The sequence below is a fragment of the Heteronotia binoei genome, chromosome 12 (genome assembly GCF_032191835.1).
Source record: "Heteronotia binoei isolate CCM8104 ecotype False Entrance Well chromosome 12, APGP_CSIRO_Hbin_v1, whole genome shotgun sequence".
Taxonomy (NCBI): Eukaryota; Metazoa; Chordata; class Lepidosauria; order Squamata; family Gekkonidae; genus Heteronotia; species Heteronotia binoei.
In genome coordinates, this window is record NC_083234.1 from 13,736,636 (window position 1) to 13,751,468 (window position 14,833).

Genomic DNA, 14,833 nt, shown 5'->3' on the forward strand with positions numbered 1-14,833 from the left:
GTAGCCGGCTCGAGGTTGACTCAGCCTTCCATCCTTCCAGGGTCGGTAAAATGAGTCCCCTGCTTGCTGGGGGGAAAGTGTAGATGACTGGGGAAGGCAAGGGCAAACCACCCCATAAAAAGTCTGCCGTGAAAACCTTGTGAAAGCAACGCCACCCCAGAGTCGGAAATGACTGGTGCTTGCACAGGGGACCTTTCCTTTCCTTTTACTCCTTTTAAAAGCCTTCCCTCCATTGGAAATAATGGATAGGGGTACTTCATAAAATTGGACCCCCGGTTCAATCTTTTTGAAACTTGGAGGGTGTTTTGAGGAGAGGCATTGGATGCTACACTAAAAATTTGGTGCCTCTACCTTAAAAAACAAGGGGCCCCCAGAGCCCTAGATACCTGTGGATCAATTCTCCATTATGCCCTATGAAAATCGGTCTCCCTAGGGCAGGGGTAGGGAACGTTGGCTCTCCAGATGTTTTTTGCCTACAACTCTCATCAGCCCCAGCCATTGGCCATGCTGGCTGGGGCTGATGGGAGTTGTAGGCAAAAAACATCTGGAGAGCCAACGTTCCCCACCCCTGCCCTAGGGAATAACAGAGTGCCCAGCAGACATTTCCCTCCCCCCCCCCAGCTTTCTGATGACCCTGAAGTGGGGGGAGGGCCTCCAAACTGCCCCCAACTGGAGATCCCTATTCGGACCCTGCGTTTGCTGCTGAGCAGGGAACATGCTGAGCTATTGGGCTATGATTGCCTTTGCTTTAAGAATTTGCTGAGGTGTATTGCAGCAGCTTGAAGAAGCTCTTTGCTAAGATGTCTATCACAGCTTGAATATGCTCTCTAGCAAGAGGTTTATTGCAGCTTGAAGAAGTCTCTGCTAAGAGGTCTTTTATAGCTTGAAAAAGCTTTTGCGAAACAAGGGTATTAGTACAACCTTGTCCCTTTCCTCTTTGAAAATTTGGCTGCATCCATTGAGAGACACTCATCATTTGGAATATCACACCAGGATTATATGGAAAATCTGGACAATTTTACCATATAAAGGAAAAGAACTCTTGGTGTAAATGCTTCCTTTTGTTCAACGGACTGAGTATTATGGTTGTTTTGATGAAAGCAATATATGTGGGTTAAATACAATTGTTTATATATGAATGAACAAACATGTGGACAAAGGCGACCCGATAGATGTTGTTTACCTTGACTTCCAGAAAGCTTTTGATAAAGTTCCTCATCAAAGGCTCCTTAGAAAACTTGAGAGTCATGGAGTAAAAGGACAGGTCCTCTTGTGGATCAAAAACTGGCTTAGTAATAGGAAGCAGAGAGTCAGTATAAATGGGCAGTCTTCGCAGTGGAGGACAGTAAGCAGTGGGGTGCCGCAGGGCTCGGTACTGGGTCCCATGCTCTTTAACTTGTTCATAAATGATTTAGAGTTGGGAGTGAGCAGTGAAGTGGCCAAGTTTGCGGATGACACTAAATTGTTCAGGGTGGTGAGAACCAGAGAGGATTGCGAGGAACTCCAAAGAGATCTCTTGAGGCTGGGTGAGTGGGCGTCAACGTGGCAGATGCGGTTCAATGTGGCCAAGTGCAAAGTAATGCACATTGGGGCCAAGAATCCCAGCTACAAATACAAGTTGATGGGGTGTGAACTGGCAGAGACTGACCAAGAGAGAGATCTTGGGGTCGTGGTAGATAACTCACTGAAAATGTCAAGACAGTGTGCGTCTGCAATAAAAAAGGCCAACGCCATGCTGGGAATTATTAGGAAGGGAATTGAAAACAAATCAGCCAGTATCATAATGCCCCTGTATAAATCGATGGTGCGGTCTCATTTGGAGTACTGTGTGCAGTTCTGGTCGCCGCGCCTCAAAAAGGATATTATAGCATTGGAGAAAGTCCAGAGAAGGGCAACTAGAATGATTAAAGGGCTGGAACGCTTTCCCTATGAAGAAAGGTTGAAACGCTTGGGACTCTTTAGCTTGGAGAAACGTCGACTGCGGGGTGACATGATAGAGGTTTACAAGATAATGCATGGGATGGAGAAAGTAGAGAAAGAAGTACTTTTCTCCCTTTCTCACAATACAAGAACTCGTGGGCATTCGATGAAATTGCTGAGCAGACAGGTTAAAACGGATAAAAGGAAGTACTTCTTCACCCAAAGGGTGATTAACATGTGGAATTCACTGCCACAGGAGGTGGTGGCGGCCACAAGTATAGCCACCTTCAAGAAGGGTTTAGATAAATATATGGAGCACAGGTCCATCAGTGGCTATTAGCCACAGTGTATGTGTGTATATAAAATTTTTTGCCACTGTGTGACACAGAGTGTTGGACTTGATGGGCCGTTGGCCTGATCCAACATGGCTTCTCTTATGTTCTTAATGGTTTTTCTTGTTATGCAATTTGATATAGAAGCTGGTTCACGTGGGGCTTTTTGCTTTTTGTTTCCTCACCTGGAGGATGGCAACCCTAATTTTAGCCCACTGAACAGGATAGAATCATAGAGCTGGGAGGGACCTCCAGAGTCATCTAGTCCAACCCCCTGCACAATGCAGGAAACTCACAAAGACCTCCCCCTAAATTCAGGATACCTCGAGTGCAAGTTCTAGTTGTGCCAACGGTTCTCTCACTTTTAGTCTTTGACTATCGATTGTTCTGGGCAGTTTAGATGCATCTTCTCCAAAGGCACTGTGAGCCAATTTGGTGTAGTGGTGAAGTGTGCAGACTCTTATCTGGGAGAACTGGGTTTGATTCCCCACTCCTCCACTTACAGCTGCTGGAATGGCCTTGGGTCAGCCATAGCTCTAGCAGAGTTGTCCTTGAAAGGGCAGCTTCTGGGAGAGCTCTCTCAGCCCCACCCACCTCACAGGGTGTCTGTTGTGGGGGGAGAAGATATAGAAGATTGTAAGCCCCTCTGAGTCTCCGATTCAGGGAGAAGGGCGGGGTATAAATCTGCAGTCATCTTCTTCATTCGCACCTGCGGGGTTGGGAGAGGCTGGAACAGGTAGGCATGCCAGCCTCCAGATGGGGATCTCTTGGAATTATGGCTCATCTCCAGACTACAGTGCAGGGACAGCCCTAGAATGTCTGGCACCCTAGGTAAGACTAACTTCTGGTGCCCTTCCCCCACACTGATAACATCACCAAGTCACATGGGGAGCAGCCAGTTCGGTGCCCCCAGAAGACCAGCGCCCTAGGCAGTCACCTATTTTGCCTAGTGGCAGGGCTGGCCCTTCTACAGAGATCCGTTTCTCTGGTGCAAAGGGATGCTTGGAGGCGTGACTCTGTGTCATTGTACGCCGTCCTCCCCAAGCTCCACCCCCAAATCTCCAGGAGTTTCCCAATCTGGAGAGGTTGCTGGCAACCCTACCCTCCTGTCTCCACCAGGGGACAGCGGGGACCTGGCAATCTTAGGAACAGTCTTACTCTGTGTGCTGAGAGTCTGCAACAGGACAGTTTGGGATTTAGGAGCTGACAATGGCAAGGGCACCCGGATGCCATGAATTCAGCCTTGCCTTTGTGCACCTTATGCCAGCCTGTAATGCCTGCTCAACCTGTACATTTGTGGATATAAAAGCGCTATTTTTATATCATATATGAACATATGAAGCTGCCTTATACTGAATCAGACCCTTGGTCCATCAACGTCAGTATTGTCTACTCAGACTGGCAGCGGCTCTCCAGGGTCTTAAGCTGAGGTTTTTCTTACCTATTTGCCTGGACCCTTTTTTGAAGATGCCAGGGATTGAACCTGGGACCTTCTGCTTACCAAGCAGATGCTCTACCACTGAGCCACCGTCCCATCCCTTTGTGCTGTGAAAGGAAACCATTGCCTTGACTGTAGCCTGAGGTATACAACAGCTATATTCCTCCCCAATCCAATCCTCCTCCATTCCCCCCATCCCCAATTCCAATCCACTTCCCCTCCAAATTAGGATAAACTCAAATACATAAAAAGAATATCTAGACTAAATAGAATTCAGATCAAGCCCACTACTGCTGTTTTATTTATTTATTTATTTATTTATTTATTTATTTATTTATTTATTTATTTATTTATTAAGGCGATTTATAGTCCACCCTTTCCCAAAAACGGGCTCAGGGCAGATAACAGAGTAAAAAAAAACAACAACAATATAAAACATACTGTTAAAACCAGGCCGATATGGGAAAATCATAAATAAGGTATAAGTGGCAGCCTAGTTGGGCACATGTTAAACATGCTCTTGTAAAATATAACTTCAGGGGTTGTAGGGCCAGCAATCTCCATCTAAAAGCAAATTGTTTTGTAGCAGCGCACCTACGCAATCAAAGGGCGTTTTCGCACTTACCTTAAGCCGGAGCGATGTCCCTCTTCACCGCGCAGCGTCTGCACGGTTTTCGCACTAATTGCTCCGGAGCACCTGGAAGAGCCGCAAAGTCCCGCGGCTTTTGCATCGCAAATGTAAACTGGTTTTTGGCGGTTTACATTTGCGACGCAAAAGCCGCGGGACTTTGCAGCTCTTCCAGGTGCTCCGGAGCAATTAGTGCGAAAACCGTGCAGACGCTGCGCGGTGAAGAGGGACGTTGCTCCGGCTTAAGGTAAGTGCGAAAACGCTCAAAGTCTCTGAAAAAGCCTGTATCGGCGCAATGTGCAAAACCAGGGCAACTCACACGCAGGGCTTTTCTCGTAGCAGGAACTCCTTTGCCTATGAGGCCACCCCCCCCCCCGATGTAGCCCATCCTCTTGGAGCTTACAGTAGGCCCTGGAAGAAGAGCCCTTTAAGCTCTTGGAGGATTGGCTGCATCAGGCGTGTGTGGCCTAATATGCTTTAAATATTTTATTTTTCCCCCAATGAATACATAAAGAAACATAAAAAGACACACAAAAATCAACACAAAATACAAAAAAAAATAAACTGGAGAGTAAGAGCTAAAGTCCGTTACTTACCATATATTTCATCATTTATATTTACAGTTTCTCCTTTAACCAAACCCCAGTTTTCTTATTTCTACTTTTTTTCTTATTCCTCACCTATCTATTCATTTTCAACCAGTCATACAGAAGTTGGCATGTTTCTTTACATGGCATATTTCCCTCGTTCCATTTCACTGAAAGGTAGTCCATTTCCGCCGTTTCAAGTGATTTTTGAACTAATTCTTCTTTCTTAGGTGTCTGTGGTGTCTTCCAGTGACTTGCACATACAATCCTCGCAGCCGTAGCTGCGTGCACTAAAAATCTAGCTATTAATTTAGGAGTGGAGGTTTGACATATGCTCAATAGATAGAACTCGGGTAAATGTTTTATGCTTATTTTTAATATCTTTTGCAGTCAATCATGAATTTGGATTCAATATCTCTTTGCCTTCTCACATTGCCACCACGTATGGTAGAACGACCCAACCGCCTGCTGACATTTCCAACATCTATTAGGGGTATTTGAGTACATCTTTGACAATTTATCTGGGGTGGAAAGGAAAGGAAAGGAAAGGAAAGGAAAGGAAAGGAAAGGAAAGGAAAGGAAAGGAAAGGAAAGGAAAGGAAAGGAAAGGAAAGGAAAGGTCACCTGTGCAAGCACCAGTCATTTCCGACTCTGGGGTGGCGTTGCTTTCACGTTTTCACGGCAGGCTTTTTACGGGGCGGTTTGCCATTGCCTTCCCCAGTCATCTACGCTTTCCCCCCAGCAAGCTGGGGACTCATTTTACCAACCTCGGAAAGATGGAAGGCTGAGTCAACCTCGAGCCGGCTACCTGAAAACCCAGCTTCCGCCGGGGATCGAACTCAGGTCGTGAGCAGAGCTTAGGACTGCAGTACTGCAGCTTTAACACTCTGACGCACCACTAATATGCAAAGGAGTTCCTGCTACAAAAAAAGCCCTGCTCACATGTGTGCTACTTTGACTTGTTGCGGCAAACAAACACACACCAACTGAAAAAGTCCCTCCACCTCCCTAAAAACGTCTGTTACTAAGTTCTGCGTATCTTAAATCCGCACTCTGTTCCCGCCGGGAGATTACTTCCTTTTGGCTGACATCATAAGAAGTGGCTTTACTGTAGACCCATTATGTTCATAATAAGATCTCAGATTGGCGGGAAACAATCGAGCCCTTTGGTTTGCAGGCCAAGAAAACTTGGCCGGACTCTGCTGGGAAAAAAGGAAAAGATTAAATGGTAACCTGTGTGGCTAGTTTTGTGACCACCTTATGAGATTTGGCATGGTGAGAAAGAGAACGCTAATCGCGACCAAACCAAATACTGTATAAGAGGATACCCAAACTAATTTCCCTCTCCAGTTGCTTTTCTGAAGACGCTGAGATCTGGGGTATATTTATATTATATACTTGGACAAGTTTTACTGTCTTTCCTGGGAAATAGACACAAGTCCAGTAGCGCCTTTCTAAGGTATGAGCTTCCCAGAGTCAAAACTCCCTTTGTCAGATACAAGAGCTCTGGCTCTTGGAAGCTCATATCCCCAAAATCTTGTTGGTCTCTAAGATACTTGTTGTCAGGGCTTTTTTGTTTGTGGTAGGAACTCATTTGCATATTAGGATACACCCCCCCCATGTAGCCAATCCTTCTGGAGCTTACAGTAGGCTCTGTAAGAAGAGCCCTGTAAGTTATTAGAGGATTGGCTACATTAGGGGTGTGTGGCCTGATATGCAAAGGAGTCTTTTACACTTTCCCCCCAGCAAGCTGAGGACTCATTTTACCGACCTTGGAAGGATGGAAGGCTGAGTCAACCTGCTTGTGTTGCTGTTCAGTCGCACAGTCAAGACTGGGAGTCTAGGGCCGTTCTGCCGCAGACCAAGCCAGCTACCCTCTGAAACGTTCTTCTGGGAATTACAGCCCAGAAAGAGGCTAGGAAGTTGGAATAGAATTCTCAGCCCTAGACTCCCTCACTAAACTACAGTTCCCAGGATGCTTTGAGGGAAGCTATGGAAAGTCAGAGGAATGAACCTGACTGGAGTGTAAAGGTAGTCCCCTGTGCAAGCACCAGTCGTTTCCGACTCTGGGGTGACGTCGCTTTCACAATGTTTTTCACGGCAGACTTTTTACGGGGTGGATTGCCATTGCCTTCCCCAGGCTTTTACACTTTCCCCCCAGCAAGCTGGGGACTCATTTGACCGACCTCGGAAGGATGGAAGGCTGAGTCAACCTGAGCTGGCTACCTGAACCCGGCTTCCGCCGGGATCAAACTCAGGTCGTGAGCAGAGGGCTCCGACTGCAGTACTGCAGCTTTACCATTCTGCACTATGGGGCTCTTCGACTGAAGTGTAGATATAACCAAGCGCCCTGATCTGGCAAATAAGCTCTGTGCAGGTTTCCAGATACACATCACTTGTTTGATTATGAATCATGGACATATATCAGAATGAAAACTAGGAGGCCCGTGGCACAGAGTGGTAAACTGCAGTCCAGCCTCTGAGTTCAATCCCGGCGGAAGCTGGGCTCAGCCAACTCAGAGTTGACTCAGCCTTCCATCCTTCTGAGGTCAGTAAAATGAGAACCCAGCTTGCTGGGGGTAAAGTGTAGCTGACTGGGGAAGGCAATGTAAACAGTCTGCCAAGAATATGTCATGATGTGATGTCACCAGTGTTCCCTCTAAGGTGAATTAGTGTGAGCTAGCTCACAGATTTTTAGCCTCCAGCTCACAGGTTTTTGTCTTAGCTCAGGAACATTGACCCCGGAGCACACTAATTTTTGCAGTAGCTCACTACTTTAATACCAGTAGCTCACAAAGTAGAATTTTTGCTCACAAGACTCTGCGGCTTAGAGGCAACATTGGACGTCACCCAAGAAAGCATGGTGATGTGACGTCACCCAAGAAAACATGGTGATGTGACGTCACCCCAGTGGTCGGTGAGAACTCGGTGCTTGCAAAGGGGACTACCTTTACCTTTTACTGAGAGGGTTGCCAATCACCAGGTGGGCATGGAGATCTCCCAGAATTACAACTAGAGTTGTCAACCTTCAGGTGGTGGCTGGAGACGTTCCTGCTATTACAACTGATCTTCATGCAAAAGAGATCAGTTCACCTGGAGAAAATGGCCGCTTTGGAAGATGGATTCTAGGACAATATGCCCCACTGAAGTCCCTCCTCTCCTCTCCTCTCCCCTCCCTAACCCCCCCCCTTCCTCAAGTTCCACCCCCCAAATCTTCCAGCATTCCCCAAGGAGGAACAGACAGTGCTGGATCAAACCCTGTGGAAGCCCCTAGGCAGTCAAAATCTTGGGGACCCCCTTGCAAATTATCTGAGCACCTGCCCCTCCGTCCACGGCCCCCACTGCAGGCACCTTCTCAAAAGCCCCTTTGACAAGCTGCAGGGGAGATGCAGAGAGAGGCAGACGCGGCGACGACACCAGCAGCAGCCTCACCGGGCAAGTCGGGCAAAGAGCAGCTCAATCGCTGGCTGTGTGTGGAGGCTGGGAGGGCTGCAAGCAGTGGGGAGAATGAGGGGAAGCTGGCCCAGGGCCTCTAAAGGCATGGGGGCCCACAGGCCAGCGCCTACTTGGCCTAATTGTTAATCCGGCCTTGGGGACAGGCAATCCTAATTATAATTTGCCTCTCTTCCCAAAATCCCACTCTCCTCATGTTCTACCCTCAAATCTTTATGAATTTCCCAACTGGGGAACCCTAGCTGCATATATGAATATCTATACCACGTTGCTTTCAAACGGGCGAACGCCTATATGATGCACACACCTTCTGATTCAGCTAGACTTCTGTAAATAGCTTTTAAACAGAAGACTGCAGTTGGCTCAGGGCAAGGAGTAATCATTAGGAGGACCGCTTAGGCCTGTAATGATCCCTAGCGCTTTCCTATCATCGCTTTCCCTAGCATGTTTTAATTGTTAGTTTTGGAACTCACAGCAATCCAGTTGTTTCAACGGGCAGCGTAAAAGGAGCTGTATCCAAGTGCCAGGCAGCTTCCCCTCAGCAACAGCCGCCGGGAAAGGAAATCGCTGCATGCGGGGAAAGGGGAAATGCTGGCCCGGGTTACCAACGAAGCCAGGATAGGCCTGGACAGGCTTCAGATTCAGCAGGAGCTCACAAGTCCTGAACCTTTCTGAGGGCTCCCCCTCTTCCTCCCCACCTATCTTGTCCATTGAATAGTAGGTGCAGCTGCATAACAATCCCTGGATTAGGAGAGAGGGCAGCCAAGGCTTCCCAATCCCCAGGTCCCAGGGGCGATCCCCCGGTTTTACAGACTTCCCCCCCGCTGCCAGCCAGCTGGCCAGGAGGAGAAGCCCCACCCCTCCACAGCCACCGTGCAGCTCTAGATCTCCGGCAGGTTTAGAAACGTGCAAACAGGTCCGTTTCAAAACGTGTGTGCGTCTGTGTGCCTTGAACGTTGAGCAGGAAGTACGTACTTCATGGGAAGGCTCAGCAGCAGCAGAAGAAGATATTGGATTTATATCCCGCCCTCCACTCCAAAGAGTCTCAGAGCGGCTCACAATCTCCTTTCCCTTCCTCCCCCACAATAGACACCCTGTGAGGTAGATGAAGACACTGGATTTATATCCTGCCCTCCACTCCGAAGAGTCTCAGAGCGGCTCACGATCTCCTTTACCTTTCTCCCCCACAAAAGACACCCTGTGAGGTAGATGAAGATATTGGATTTATAGCCCGCCCTCCACTCCGAAGAGTCTCAGAGCGGCTCACAATCTCCTTTACCTTCCTCCCCCACAACAGAAACCCTGTGAGGTGGGTGGGGCTGGAGAGGGCTCTCACAGCAGCTGCCCTTTCAAGGACAACCTCTGCCAGAGCTATGGCTGACCCAAGGCCATCCCAGCAGGTGCAAGTGGAGGAGTGGGGAATCAAACCCGGTTCTCCCAGATAAGAGTCCGCACACTTCACCACTACACCAAACTGGCTCAGAGCAAAAGTCTCTGAGTTTGTTTTGCTTTCGTTTCAGGGCAACTAAGTGCGTGTGTGTGTGTGAGAGAGAGAGCGCAGTGTAGCCCCTGTTCTTTTCAGATGTCGTTGTGGGGGAACCAGACCCAGTAAGTGTGTGTGTGTGAGAGAGAGAGAGGGTTGCCGATCCCCAGGCCCTCCCCCCATGCTTTAGGGTCATCAGAAAGTGGCGGGGGCAGGGAGGGAAATTACTGGGCACTTATTCCCTATGGAGAACGATTCCCATTGGGAATAATGGGGAATTGATCGGCGGGTATTGGGGGCTCTGGGGGGGATGTTGTCTGAGGTAGAGGCACCAAATTTTCAGTATAGTATCTAGTGCCTCTCCCCAAAATACCCCCCAGGTTTCAAAACTATTGGGGGTGGAGCCAGGAGACTTTGGGGGGTAGAGCCAGGAACAAGGGTGTGACAAGCATCATTGAACTCCAAGGGAGTTCTGGCCATCACATTTAAAGGGACAGCACACCTTTTAAAATGTCTTCCTTCCATAGGAAATAATCAAAGATAGGGGCACTTTCTTTTGGGGCTCATAGAATTGGACCCCCTGGTCCAATCGTTTTGAAACTTGGGGAGTACTTTGAGGAGAGGCACTAGATACTATACTGAAAATTCGGTGCCTCTACCTCAAAAAAACAGCTCCCCCAGAGCTCCCGAAACCTCCAGATCAATTCCCCATTATACCCTATGAGAATCGATCTCCACATAGGGAATAATGAAGTGCTCAGCAGACGTTTCCCTCCCTGCTCCCCGCCACCTGCCGTTTCTGGCGACTCTGAAGGGGGATTGGCCTCTCTACTCACGAGTTGCTGCCAACTTCTTCACAGCAACACAGTCACACCATCCCAAGAGGAAGCCCTTCAATTGGCGACTGAAGCCTCCGGAGGTGGAAAGTCACATGGTGGCTATGGGGGCGGGGCTTCCCCCTGCTGGCCAGCTGACTGGGGGCGGGAAGGAGCCTGGGAAAGTGGAAAAACTCCTGCTGGGACCTGGGGATTGGCAAGCCTACTGGCAACCCTACTTGCTGGGGCTGCTGTGACTTCTGTTAGTGGAGGAAGGTCCCGAGCTTGCAATCTAAAACTTGACATAAGGCAAGCAAAAGGGCTATTTGGGTGCCTCTGCACCTGGTTTTAAAGCAGAGACAATGAGAGTCAGTTTTGGTTGCCTGCTGTGGTGTTCAGGAAGGGGAGGAGCTGATGGCTCAGTAGTAAATCATCCACTCAGTGTGCAGAAGGTCCCAGGTTCAATCCCCAGCATCTCCAGCTGGAAGGACCAGGGGGTAAGCGATGGGAAGGACCTCAGGCTGAGACTCTGGAGAGCTGCTGCCGATCTGAGTAGACAATACTGACCTTGACAGACCGACAGTCCTGTTCAGTAGAAGAAGAAGACTGTAGATTTATACCTCACCTTTCTCTCTGGATCAGAGACCGATTTCGCACTCACCTTACGCCGCTCTCACGTTTGTCATCTCAGTGTGGCTTCCTTCCGATTTCACACTATCTGCCCCAGGGCTGCAGCAAGCACCGGCATTTTCACGCAGCAAACAGAAACCGCTAAAAACCAGTCAGGTGAGTGCGAAATCGGTTAGAGTCTCCGAGTGGCTTACAATTTCCTTTACCTCTCCCCCCACACAACAGACACCCTGTGAGGTAGGTGGGGCTGAGAGAGCTCTCCCAGAAGCTGCCCTTTCAAGGACAGCTTTGCGAGAGCGATGGCTGACCCCAGGCATTCCAGCAGCTGCAAGGGGAGGAGCGGGGACTCAAACCCGGTTCTCCCAGATAAGAGTCCGTGCACTTAACCGCTACACCACGGCTGTGCCATTCGTTCACATGAGTTCGACACCGATCCGATTACTTCATCTGGACGGAACCCCATCTCCCAGCAGAGAGCAGAGGAGGCTGTTCAAAGTACAGTACAAACCCCTCAGTACAAAAATTTTTTTCCCCCCTTTCCTTCTAAATTGCTTTACCAAAGCAATACACTTAACCTTTTGCACACCCCAGTGTGGGGAAGTCCCGCTGCATTTGAACTGACTTGAGTGACTGCAGCCTTGTGTCTTAAGCTTTAGCTTTAAAAAAAAAATTAAGTAATGTGGCAGGAGACGTTTTAAAAAAAAAGCCTCCTTACCTTAGTCCTCTGAGTTCACGCTGTTCTTTGCTGATGAGATCCAGATGTACCTTAAAATAAACTCTCTTCCATTAACTCTCCCTTCTCGTACACTATAGGATGGAGGATGGAGCTGGCTGAAAAACGCATCCACCCATTTCCTCCTGCAAAGAGAAAAATGGCCTTGGAAACCAGGCTGAAAATGGTGCTCCATGGCTCCTTTCCTGCTTGCAGATGGCATCGCCCATTGTGATATGTTGCAGCTGGCGTTGCGCGGCAAAGGAAAGGCCTTGGCTAAAGGTCAGCACAGACATCAACGGGCTTGGTGGCCTTTGCAGAGCCACACAGTCTTCCGCCCCAGTCCTCCCTCCTTTCCTCCCTTAATACTAATAACATGGACCTGCCTTTTAGGTTTGTTGTAAGCAGGGGAGTTTTTTGAGCAGGAATGCACAGGAATGCAGTTCCGGCTGGCTTGGTGTCAGGGGGTGTGGCCTAATGTGCAAATGAGTTCCTGCTGAGCTTTTTCTACAGAAAAGCCCTGTGTGGAACAATGGTGGTGTTGGGGTGTGGCCTAATGTGCAAATGAGTTCCTGCTGAGCTTTTTCTACAGAAAAGCCCTGTGTGGAACAATGGTGGTGTCGGGGTGTGTGGCCTAATATGCAAATAAGCTCCTGCTGAGCTTTTTCTACAGAAAAGCCCTGTGTGGAACAATGGTGGTGTCAGGGGGTGTGGCCTAATGTGCAAATGAGTTTCTGCTGGGCTTCTTCTACCCAAAAAGTCCTGGTTGTAAGCATTATCAAGATCCATCAGCTATTAGCCACAGTGTGTGTGTGTGTGTATATATATATATATATATATGTGTGTGTGTGTGTGTGTATGTATATGTGTGTGTATATGTGTGTGTGTGTATATATATGTGTGTGTGTGTGTATGTGTGTGTGTATACATATGTATGTATATATATGTATGTTTGTATATGTGTGTGTGTGTATATATATATATGTTTAAGTTTAAGTTTATTTCAATTTATATCCCGCCCTTCCCACCGAAGCGGCTCAGAGCGGCTCACAGCATATAAAATCTAACATAGAATTTTAAATTTAAAATACATCAATTACACAGTTAAAACAGTAAAATAATAAAACATATAAACAGCGATCTATCAAAATACTACACTGAACCTTCTATAGAATTTCTAATGCCAGTTAATTATAGGCCAGCCGGAAGAGAGCTGTCTTACAGGCCCTGTCTTACTGGCCAAGGTCCCGCAGGGCCCTCACCTCTTCTGGCAGCTGGTTCCACCAGCAAGGAGCCGTTACAGAAAAGGCCCTGTCCCTGGTGGATTTCAGACGGGCCTCCTTTGGCCCGGGAATAACAAGCAGATTTTGAGAGCCCGATCTCAGTACTCTCTGGGGAACATGTGGGGAGAGACGGTCCCTAAGGTAGGCAGGTCCTAGGCCATATAGGGATTTAAAGGTAATAACCAGCACCTTGTACTGGACTCGGTATATTATCGGCAGCCAGTGCAGGCCCTGGAGCCCCGGCCTAATAACAGCCGGGCAGTGGCATTCTGCACTAACTGCAGCTTCCGGGTTTGGCACAAGGGCAGCCCCATGTAGAGGGCATTACAGTAGTCCAACCTCAAGGTGACGGTTGCATGAATCATTGTTGCTAGATCGTCATGCTCCAGGAAAGGAGCCAACTGCCTCGCCCGCCTAAGATGAAAGAATGTAGACTTAGCAGAGTACTAACCACTATACGATCACGGCCACGGACTTAGCAGTGGCTGCTATTTGAGCCTCCATCGTTAGGGAAGGCTCCAATAGTACCCCCAAACTCTTGACCTTGTGCGCCGGTGTCGGTGGCGCACCGTCAAAAACTGGCAGGGGGATTTCCCCTCCCGGGCCACGACGGCCCAAGCAAAGGACTTCTGTCTTCGCCGGGTTTAGCCTCAGCCCACTCAGCCTGAGCCACTTAGCCATGGCCTGTAACGCCCAGTCCAAACTTTCTGGGGCGCAGGCAGGCTGTCCGTCCATCAGCAGATAGAGCTGGGTGTCATCAGCGTACTGATGACAGCCCAACCCATACCTTCGGGCAATCTGGGCAAGGGGGCGCATATAGATGTTAAATAACATCGGGGAGAGCAACGCCCCTTGAGGCACTCCGCAATCAAGCGTGTGTCTCCGGGACAGTTCATCCCCAATTGCCACCCTTTGTCCCCGACCCTCAAGGAAAGAGGAAAGCCATTGTAAGGCCAGCCCCTGAATCCCTGCAGGTCAGTAACCGATGGTCGACCGTCTCGAACGCTGCCGATAGGTCCAACAACATCAGCACCGCCAAGCCGCCCCGATCCAGATGTGTGTGTATGTGTGTATACGTATGTATGTATGTGTGTGTGTATGTATATGTGTGTGTGTGTGTATGTATGTATATGTGTGTATATATGTGTGTGTGCGTGTATATACACACATACACACACATATATTGGCCACTGTGCGACACAGAGTGTTGGACTGGATGGGCCATTGGCCTGATCCAACATGGCTTCTCTTATGTTCTTATGTGACACAGAGTGTTGGACTGGATGGGCCATTGGCCTGATCCAACATGGCTTCTCTTATGTTCTTATGTGACACAGAGTGTTGGACTGGATGGGCCATTGGCCTGATCCAACATGGCCTCTCTTATGTTCTTATGTGACACAGAGTGTTGGACTAGATGGGCCATTGGCCTGATCCAACATGGCTTCTCGTATCTTAATATATAAGTTCTCTGAACAATTGCAGAGAACTTCTAGGCCAGGAAGGCGCAGGGATTCTGGAGGGTTTGTTTTTGTTGGGCTGCCAATTCCCA